This window comes from Amblyomma mixtum, chromosome 5 (assembly GCF_055824585.1).
Source record: "Amblyomma mixtum isolate Tamu chromosome 5, ASM5582458v1, whole genome shotgun sequence".
Classification (NCBI taxonomy): domain Eukaryota; kingdom Metazoa; phylum Arthropoda; class Arachnida; order Ixodida; family Ixodidae; genus Amblyomma; species Amblyomma mixtum.
Window position 1 is genome coordinate 201959954 of NC_143016.1, and position 10818 is coordinate 201970771.

Genomic DNA, 10818 nt, shown 5'->3' on the forward strand with positions numbered 1-10818 from the left:
AAATTTAATTTAAAAAAAATCGTTGTCATGACACGACCAAAAAAGAACCATTTAAATACACTTATAAAAACAGATCAAACAACTTATCACAAGTAAAGAGATTTCAGTCTTCACATTCACACCTAATGCACAGGCATATCGACCTAATTTGCTCCAAAGCACCAGCTTACCGCATATAAAAATGCCTAATAAGACCAATTCTTGAGCATACATGCACTGTTTGGTCACCATATCATGTGCGTGATGTAAAAAAACCTGAGTCTCTTCAAAGAAAAGCAATAAGATTTATTTACAGCAGCAAGAGAAACTAAATGAAGCGTTTTCAGTGTTCTGCGATTGAAGTGAAAAATGGCAAATTTAATTTCAAGAAAATCGTTGTCATGAAAGTTACGACCAAAAAAGAACCATTTAAATACACTTATAAAAACAGATCAAACAACTTATCACAAGTAAAGAGATTTCAGTCTTCACATTCACACCTAATGCACAGGCATATCGACCTAATTTGCTCCAAAGCACCAGCTTACCGCATATAAGTATGCCTAATAAGATCAATTCTAGAGCATACATACCCTGTTTGGTCACCCTATCATGTGAGTGATGTAAAAAAAACCTGAGTCTCTTCAAAAAAAGCAATAAGATTTATTTACGGCAGCAAGAGAAACTAAATGAAGCGCTTTCAGTGTTCTGCGATTCAAGTGAGAAATGGCAAATTTAATTTCAAGAAAATCGTTGTCATGACACTTACGACCAAAAACGAACCATTTAAATACACTTATAAAAACAGATCAAACAACTTATCACAAGAAAAGAGATTTCAGTATCTGGGAGTAACATTCACATCTAATGCACAGGCATATGACCTAATTTGCTCCAAAGCACAAGCTTACCGCATATAAAAATGCCTAATAAGATCAATTCTTGAGCATGCATGCGCTGTTTGGTCACCCTATCATGTGCGTGATATAAAAAAACCTGAGTCTCTTCAAAGAAAAGCAATAAGATTTATTTACGGCAGCAAGAGAAACTAAATGAAGCGTTTTCAGTGTTTTGCGATCGAAGTGAGAAATGGCAAATTTAATTAAAAAAAAATCGTTGTCATGACACGACCAAAAAAGAACAATTTAAATACACTTATAAAAACACATCAAACAACTTATCACAAATAAAGAGATTTCAGTCTTCACATTCACACCTAATGCACAGGCATATCGACCTAATTTGCTCCAAAGCACCAGCTTACCGCATATAAAAATGCCTAATAAGACCAATTCTTGAGCATACATGCGCTGTTTGGTCACCATATCATGTGCGTGATGTAAAAAAACCTGAGTCTCTTCAAAGAAAAGCAATTTAATTTATTTACAGCAGCAAGAGAAACTAAATGAAGCGTTTTCAGTGTTCTGCGATTGAAGTGAAAAATGGCAAATTTAATTTCAAGAAAATCGTTCTCATGAAACTTACGACCAAAAAAGAACCATTTAAATACACTTATAAAAACAGATCAAACAACTTATCACAAGTAAAGAGATTTCAGTCTTCACATTCACACCTAATGCACAGGCATATCGACCTAATTTGCTCCAAAGCACCAGCTTACCGCATATAAGTATGCCTAATAAGACAAATTCTTGAGCATACATGCACTGTTTGGTCACCATATCATGTGCGTGATGTAAAAAAAACGTGAGTCTCTTCAAAGAAAAGCAATAAGATTTATTTACGGCAGGAACAGAAACTAAATGAAGCGTTTTCAGAGTTCTGCGATTGAAGTGATAAATGGAAAATTTAATTTCAAGAAAATCGTTGTCATGACACTTACGACCAAAAAAAACCATTTAAATACACTTATAAAAACAGCTCAAACAACTTATCACAAGTAAAGAGATTTCAGTCTTTGGGAGTAACATTCACACCTAATGCACAGGCATATCGACCTAATTTGCTCCAAAGCACAAGCTTATCGCATATAAAATGCCTAATAAGATCAATTCTAGAGCATACATGCCCTGTTTGGTCACCCTATCATGTGAGTGATGTAATAAAAACCTGAGTCTCTTCAAAAAAAGCAATAAGATTTATTTACGGCAGCAAGAGAAACTAAATGAAGCGTTTTCAGTGTTCTGCGATTCAAGTGAGAAATGGCAAATTTAATTTCAAGAAAATCGTTGTCATGAAACTTACGACCAAAAACGAACCATTTAAATACACTTATAAAAACAGATCAAACAACTTATCACAAGTAAAGAGATTTCAGTATCTGGGAGTAACATTCACACCTAATCCACAGGCATATCGACCTAATTTGCTCAAAAGCACAAGCTTACCGCATATAAAAATGCCTAATAAGACCAATTCTTGATCATACATGCGCTGTTTGGTCACCCTATCATGTGCGTGATGTAAAAAAACCTGAGTCTCTTCAAAGAAAAGCAATAAGATTTATTTACGGCAGCAAGAGAAACTAAATGAAGCGTTTTCAGAGTTCTGCGATTGAAGTGATAAATGGAAAATTTAATTTCAAGAAAATCGTCGACACTTACGACCAAAAAAGAACCATTTAAATACACTTATAAAAACAGATCAAACAACTTATCACAAGTAAAGAGATTTCAGTCTTCACATTCACACCGAATGCACAGGCATATCGACCTAATTTGTTACAAAGCACAAGCTTACCGCATATAAATATGCCTAATAAGACCAATTCTTGAGCATACATGCACTGTTTGGTCACCCTATCATGTGCGTGATGTAAAAAAAACCTGAGTCTCTTCAAAGAAAAGCAATAAGATTTATTTACGGCAGGAAGAGAAACTAAATGAAGCGTTTTCAGTGTTCTGCGATTCAAGTGAGAAATGGCAAATTTAATTTCAAGAAAATCGTTGTCATGACACTTACGACCAAAAAAACCATTTAAATACACTTATAGAAACAGCTCAAACAACTTATCACAAGTAAAGAGATTTCAGTCTTTGGGAGTAACATTCACACCTAATGCACAGGCATATCGACCTAATTTGCTCCAAAGCACAAGCTTACCGCATATAAAAATGCCTAATAAGATCAATTCTAGAGCATACATACCCTGTTTGGTCACCCTATCATGTGAGTGATGTAAAAAAAACCTGAGTCTCTTCAAAAAAAGCAATAAGATTTATTTACGGCAGCAAGAGAAACTAAATGAAGCGCTTTCAGTGTTCTGCGATTCAAGTGAGAAATGGCAAATTTAATTTTAAGAAAATCGTTGTCATGACACTTACGACCAAAAACGAACCTTTTAAATACACTTATAAAAACAGATCAAACAACTTATCACAAGTAAATAGATTTAAGTATCTGGGAATAACATTCACACCTAATCCACAGGCATATCGACCTAATTTGCTCAAAAGCACAAGCTTACCGCATATAAAAATGCCTAATAAGACCAATTCTTGATCATACATGCGCTGTTTGGTCACCCTATCAAGTGCGTGATGTAAAAAAACCTGAATCTCTTCAAAGAAAAGCAATAAGATTTATTTACGGCAGCAAGAGAAACTAAATGAAGCGTTTTCAGTGTTCTGCGATTGAAGTGATAAATGGCAAATTTAATTTCAAGAAAATCGTTGTCATGACACTTACGACCAAAAAAGAACCATTTAAATACACTTATAAAAACAGATCAAACAACTTATCACAAGTAAAGAGATTTCAGTATCTGGGAGTAACATTCACATCTAATGCACAGGCATATGACCTAATTTGCTCCAAAGCACAAGCTTACCGCATATAAAAATGCCTAATAAGATCAATTCTTGAGCATGCATGCGCTGTTTGGTCACCCTTTCATGTGCGTGATGTAAAAAAACCTGTGTCTCTTCAGAGAAAAGCAATAAGATTTAATTACAGCAGCAAGAGAAACTAAATGAAGCGTTTTCAGTGTTCTGCGATTGAAGTGTGAAATGTCAAATTTAATTTCAAGAAAATCGTTGTCGTGACACTTACGACCAAAAAAGAACCATTTAAATACACTTATAAAAACAGATCAAACAACTTATCACAAGTAAAGAGATTTCAGTGTTTGGGAGTAACATTCACACTTAATGCACAGGCATATCGACCTAATTTGCTCCAAAGCACAAGCTTACCGCATATAAATATGCCTAATAAGACAAATTCTTGAGCATACATGCACTGTTTGGTCACCCTATCATGTGCGTGATGTAAAAAAAACCTGAGTCTCTTCAAAGAAAAGCAATAAGATTTATTTACGGCAGGAACAGAAACTAAATGAAGCGTTTTCAGTGTTCTGCGATTCAAGTGAGAAATGGCAAATTTAATTTCAAGAAAATCGTTGTCATGACACTTACGACCAAAAACGAACCATTTAAATACACTTATAAAAACAGATCAAACAACTTATCACAAGTAAAGAGATTTCAGTATCTGGGAGTAACATTCACACCTAATCCACAGGCATATCGACCTAATTTGCTCAAAAGCACAAGCTTACCGCATATAAAAATGCCTAATAAGACCAATTCTTGATCATACATGCGCTGTTTTGTCACCCTATCATGTGCGTGATGTAAAAAAACCTGAGTCTCTTCAATGAAAAGCAATAAGATTTATTTACGGCAGCAAGAGAAACTAAATGAAGCGTTTTCAGTGTTCTGCGATTGAAGTGATAAATGGCGAATTTAATTTCAAGAAAATCGTTGTCATGACACTTACGACCAAAAAAGAAACGTTTAAATACACTTATAAAAACAGATCAAACAACTTATCACAAGTAAAGAGATTTCAGTCTTCACATTCACACCTAATGCACAGGCATATCGACCTAATTTGCTCCAAAGCACAAGCTTACCGCATATAAAAATGCCTAATAAGAACAATTCTTGAGCATACATGCGCTGTTTGGTCCCCCTACATGTGCGTGATGTAAAAAAACCTGAGTCTCTTCTAAGAAAAGCAATAAGATTTATTTACGGCAGCAAGAGAAACTAAATGAAGCGTTTTCAGTGTTCTGCGATTGAAGTGAGAAATGGCAAATTTAATTTCAAGAAAATCGTTTTCATGACACTTACGACCAAAAAAGAACCATTTAAATACACTTATAAAAACAGATCAAACAACTTATCACAAGTAAAGAGATTTCAGTCTTCACATTCACACCTAATGCACAGGCATATCGACCTAATTTGCTCCAAAGCACAAGCTTACCGCATATAAATATGCCTAATAAGACCAATTCTTGAGCATACATGCACTGTTTGGTCACCCTATCATGTGCGTGATGTAAAAAAAACCTGAGTCTCTTCAAAGAAAAGCAATAAGATTTATTTACGGCAGGAAGAGAAACTAAATGAAGCGTTTTCAGTGTTCTGCGATTCAAGTGAGAAATGGCAAATTTAATTTCAAGAAAATCGTTGTCATGACACTTACGACCAAAAAAACCATTTAAATACACTTATAAAAACAGATCAAACAACTTATCACAAGTAAAGAGATTTCAGTATCTGGGAATAACATTCACACCTAATCCAAAGGCATATCGACCTAATTTGCTCAAAAGCACAAGCTTACCGCATATAAAAATGCCTAATAAGACCAATTCTTGATCATGCATGCGCTGTTTGGTCACCCTATCATGTGCGTGATGTAAAAAAACCTGAGTCTCTTCAAAGAAAAGCAATAAGATTTATTTACGGCAGCAAGAGAAACTAAATGAAGCGTTTTCAGTGTTTTGCGATCGAAGTGAGAAATGGCAAATTTAATTTCAAAAAAATCGTTGTCATGACACGACCAAAAAAGAACAATTTAAATACACTTATAAAAACACATCAAACAACTTATCACAAGTAAAGAGATTTCAGTCTTCACATTCACACCTAATGCACAGGCATATCGACCTAATTTGCTCCAAAGCACAAGCTTACCGCATATAAGTATGCCTAATAAGACAAATTCTTGAGCATACATGCACTGTTTGGTCACCCTATTATGTGCGTGATGTAAAAAAAACGCGAGTCTCTTCAAAGAAAAGCAATAAGATTTATTTACGGCAGGAACAGAAACTAAATGAAGCGTTTTCAGTGTTCTGCGATTCAAGTGAGAAATGGCAAATTTAATTTCAAGAAAATCGTTGTCATGAAAGTTACGACCAAAAAAGAACCATTTAAATACACTTATAAAAACAGATCAAACAACTTATCACAAGTAAAGAGATTTCAGTCTTCACATTCAAACCTAATGCACAGGCATATCGACCTAATTTGCTCCAAAGCACAAGCTTACCGCATATAAGTATGCCTAATAAGACAAATTCTTGAGCATACATGCACTGTTTGGTCACCATATCATGTGCGTGATGTAAAAAACCTGAGTCTCTTCAAAGAAAAGCAATAAGATTTATTTACAGCAGCAAGAGAAACTAAATGAAGCGTTTTCAGTGTTCTGCGATTGAATTGAAAAATGGCAAATTTAATTTCAAGAAAATCGTTGTCATGAAAGTTACGACCAAAAAAGAACCATTTAAATACACTTATAAAAACAGATCAAACAACTTATCACATTTAAAGAGATTTCAGTCTTCACATTCACACCTAATGCACAGGCATATCGACCTAATTTGCTCCAAAGCACCAGCTTACCGCATATAAGTATGCCTAATAAGACAAATTCTTGAGCATACATGCACTGTTTGGTCACCCTATTATGTGCGTGATGTAAAAAAAACGTGAGTCTCTTCAAAGAAAAGCAATAAGATTTATTTACGGCAGGAACAGAAACTAAATGAAGCGTTTTCAGTGTTCTGCGATTCAAGTGAGAAATGGCAAATTTAATTTCAAGAAAATCGTTGTCATGAAAGTTACGACCAAAAAAGAACCATTTAAATACACTTATAAAAACAGATCAAACAACTTATCACAAGTAAAGAGATTTCAGTCTTCACATTCAAACCTAATGCACAGGCATATCGACCTAATTTGCTCCAAAGCACAAGCTTACCGCATATAAGTATGCCTAATAAGACAAATTCTTGAGCATACATGCACTGTTTGGTCACCATATCATGTGCGTGATGTAAAAAAACCTGAGTCTCTTCAAAGAAAAGCAATAAGATTTATTTACAGCAGCAAGAGAAACTAAATGAAGCGTTTTCAGTGTTCTGCGATTGAAGTGAAAAATGGCAAATTTAATTTCAAGAAAATCGTTGTCATGAAAGTTACGACCAAAAAAGAACCATTTAAATACACTTATAAAAACAGATCAAACAACTTATCACAAGTAAAGAGATTTCAGTCTTCACATTCACACCTAATGCACAGGCATATCGACCTAATTTGCTCCAAAGCACCAGCTTACCGCATATAAGTATGCCTAATAAGATCAATTCTAGAGCATACATACCCTGTTTGGTCACCCTATCATGTGAGTGATGTAAAAAAAACCTGAGTCTCTTCAAAAAAAGCAATAAGATTTATTTACGGCAGCAAGAGAAACTAAATGAAGCGCTTTCAGTGTTCTGCGATTCAAGTGAGAAATGGCAAATTTAATTTCAAGAAAATCGTTGTCATGACACTTACGACCAAAAACGAACCATTTAAATACACTTATAAAAACAGATCAAACAACTTATCACAAGAAAAGAGATTTCAGTATCTGGGAGTAACATTCACATCTAATGCACAGGCATATGACCTAATTTGCTCCAAAGCACAAGCTTACCGCATATAAAAATGCCTAATAAGATCAATTCTTGAGCATGCATGCGCTGTTTGGTCACCCTATCATGTGCGTGATGTAAAAAAACCTGAGTCTCTTCAAAGAAAAGCAATAAGATTTATTTACGGCAGCAAGAGAAACTAAATGAATCGTTTTCAGTGTTTTGCGATCGAAGTGAGAAATGGCAAATTTAATTTAAAAAAAATCGTTGTCATGACACGACCAAAAAAGAACAATTTAAATACACTTATAAAAACACATCAAACAACTTATCACAAGTAAAGAGATTTCAGTCTTCACATTCACACCTAATGCACAGGCATATCGACCTAATTTGCTCCAAAGCACCAGCTTACCGCATATAAAAATGCCTAATAAGACCAATTCTTGAGCATACATGCGCTGTTTGGTCACCATATCATGTGCGTGATGTAAAAAAACCTGAGTCTCTTCAAAGAAAAGCAATAAGATTTATTTACAGCAGCAAGAGAAACTAAATGAAGCGTTTTCAGTGTTCTGCGATTGAAGTGAAAAATGGCAAATTTAATTTCAAGAAAATCGTTCTCATGAAACTTACGACCAAAAAAGAACCATTTAAATACACTTATAAAAACAGATCAAACAACTTATCACAAGTAAAGAGATTTCAGTCTTCACATTCACACCTAATGCACAGGCATATCGACCTAATTTGCTCCAAAGCACCAGCTTACCGCATATAAGTATGCCTAATAAGACAAATTCTTGAGCATACATGCACTGTTTGGTCACCCTTTCATGTGCGTGATGTAAAAAAACCTGTGTCTCTTCAAAGAAAAGAAATAAGATTTATTTACAGCAGCAAGAGAAACTAAATGAAGCGTTTTCAGTGTTCTGCGATTCAAGTGAGAAATGTCAAATTTAATTTCAAGAAAATCGTTGTCATGACACTTACGACCAAAAAAGAACCATTTAAATACACTTATAAAAACAGATCAAACAACTTATCACAAGTAAAGAGATTTCAGTGTTTGGGAGTAACATTCACACTTAATGCACAGGCATATCGACCTAATTTGCTCCAAAGCACAAGCTTACCGCATATAAATATGCCTAATAAGACAAATTCTTGAGCATACATGCACTGTTTGGTCACCCTATCATGTGCGTGATGTAAAAAAAACCTGAGTCTCTTCAAAGAAAAGCAATAAGATTTATTTACGGCAGGAACAGAAACTAAATGAAGCGTTTTCAGTGTTCTGCGATTCAAGTGAGAAATGGCAAATTTAATTTCAAGAAAATCGTTGTCATGACACTTACGACCAAAAACGAACCATTTAAATACACTTATAAAAACAGATCAAACAACTTATCACAAGTAAAGAGATTTCAGTATCTGGGAGTAACATTCACACCTAATCCACAGGCATATCGACCTAATTTGCTCAAAAGCACAAGCTTACCGCATATAAAAATGCCTAATAAGACCAATTCTTGATCATACATGCGCTGTTTTGTCACCCTATCATGTGCGTGATGTAAAAAACCTGAGTCTCTTCAATGAAAAGCAATAAGATTTATTTACGGCAGCAAGAGAAACTAAATGAAGCGTTTTCAGTGTTCTGCGATTGAAGTGATAAATGGCGAATTTAATTTCAAGAAAATCGTTGTCATGACACTTACGACCAAAAAAGAAACGTTTAAATACACTTATAAAAACAGATCAAACAACTTATCACAAGTAAAGAGATTTCAGTCTTCACATTCACACCTAATGCACAGGCATATCGACCTAATTTGCTCCAAAGCACAAGCTTACCGCATATAAAAATGCCTAATAAGAACAATTCTTGAGCATGCATGCGCTGTTTGGTCCCCCTACATGTGCGTGATGTAAAAAAACCTGAGTCTCTTCTAAGAAAAGCAATAAGATTTATTTACGGCAGCAAGAGAAACTAAATGAAGCGTTTTCAGTGTTCTGCGATTGAAGTGAGAAATGGCAAATTTAATTTCAAGAAAATCGTTTTCATGACACTTACGACCAAAAAAGAACCATTTAAATACACTTATAAAAACAGATCAAACAACTTATCACAAGTAAAGAGATTTCAGTCTTCACATTCACACCTAATGCACAGGCATATCGACCTAATTTGCTCCAAAGCACAAGCTTACCGCATATAAATATGCCTAATAAGACCAATTCTTGAGCATACATGCACTGTTTGGTCACCCTATCATGTGCGTGATGTAAAAAAACCTGAGTCTCTTCAAAGAAAAGCAATAAGATTTATTTACGGCAGGAAGAGAAACTAAATGAAGCGTTTTCAGTGTTCTGCGATTCAAGTGAGAAATGGCAAATTTAATTTCAAGAAAATCGTTGTCATGACACTTACGACCAAAAAAACCATTTAAATACACTTATAAAAACAGATCAAACAACTTATCACAAGTAAAGAGATTTCAGTATCTGGGAATAACATTCACACCTAATCCAAAGGCATATCGACCTAATTTGCTCAAAAGCACAAGCTTACCGCATATAAAAATGCCTAATAAGACCAATTCTTGATCATGCATGCGCTGTTTGGTCACCCTATCATGTGCGTGATGTAAAAAAACCTGAGTCTCTTCAAAGAAAAGCAATAAGATTTATTTACGGCAGCAAGAGAAACTAAATGAAGCGTTTTCAGTGTTTTGCGATCGAAGTGAGAAATGGCAAATTTAATTTCAAAAAAATCGTTGTCATGACACGACCAAAAAAGAACAATTTAAATACACTTATAAAAACACATCAAACAACTTATCACAAGTAAAGAGATTTCAGTCTTCACATTCACACCTAATGCACAGGCATATCGACCTAATTTGCTCCAAAGCACAAGCTTACCGCATATAAGTATGCCTAATAAGACAAATTCTTGAGCATACATGCACTGTTTGGTCACCCTATTATGTGCGTGATGTAAAAAAAACGCGAGTCTCTTCAAAGAAAAGCAATAAGATTTATTTACGGCAGGAACAGAAACTAAATGAAGCGTTTTCAGTGTTCTGCGATTCAAGTGAGAAATGGCAAATTTAATTTCAAGAAAATCGTTGTCATGAAAGTTACGACCAAAAAAG